We start from the raw sequence: 600 nt of genomic DNA on the forward strand, positions 1-600 counted from the left end.
TAGGGCATTGGGGCGACGAAACAATCTGTTTTTGTACAAATTTTCCCCAACCTCTTTCTGTCCCTACGTGTGGGGAGAGCATAACCTCATCTTAGTAATGACAATTTAATATATAGGATTTTTAAAACCCAAATCTTCGCTTTTCAAACATTAAAAATTTAGATTTGGGCCAAAAAAAACAACCACATATCTGACACTTTAAAATACCGCCTGAAAGAAGAGCAGAAACGCATCTGAAAAACGGTTTTGAATGGCTTCCTACCCCCCCCCCCCCTTGAATATTTTCTTAACAAAAAATATTTTCAGATAATTACATAATTTACTTATTTTAAAAAGTAAAAATTTTTCAATTGATATTCCTTTAAATGAAAATACGTCAAAAAATATTTTGGAAAATTTTTTGGGCCAAACACCTTTATCACTTTGCTGCACTTTTCTTACACCCTTTCCCTTTTTCCTATTTAATTTTAAAACTTAATAATCATAAAGTAAATATGATAAAAATAAAAGTGAGAAGGGATCGAAACAACTCCCAAGTATTTTTCTTTACTTTCACTTCGTCGAATTAAGTAATCAATCCAACATTGTTGCACTATTTTC

Source organism: Penaeus monodon, chromosome 22 (assembly GCF_015228065.2).
Source record: "Penaeus monodon isolate SGIC_2016 chromosome 22, NSTDA_Pmon_1, whole genome shotgun sequence".
Classification (NCBI taxonomy): domain Eukaryota; kingdom Metazoa; phylum Arthropoda; class Malacostraca; order Decapoda; family Penaeidae; genus Penaeus; species Penaeus monodon.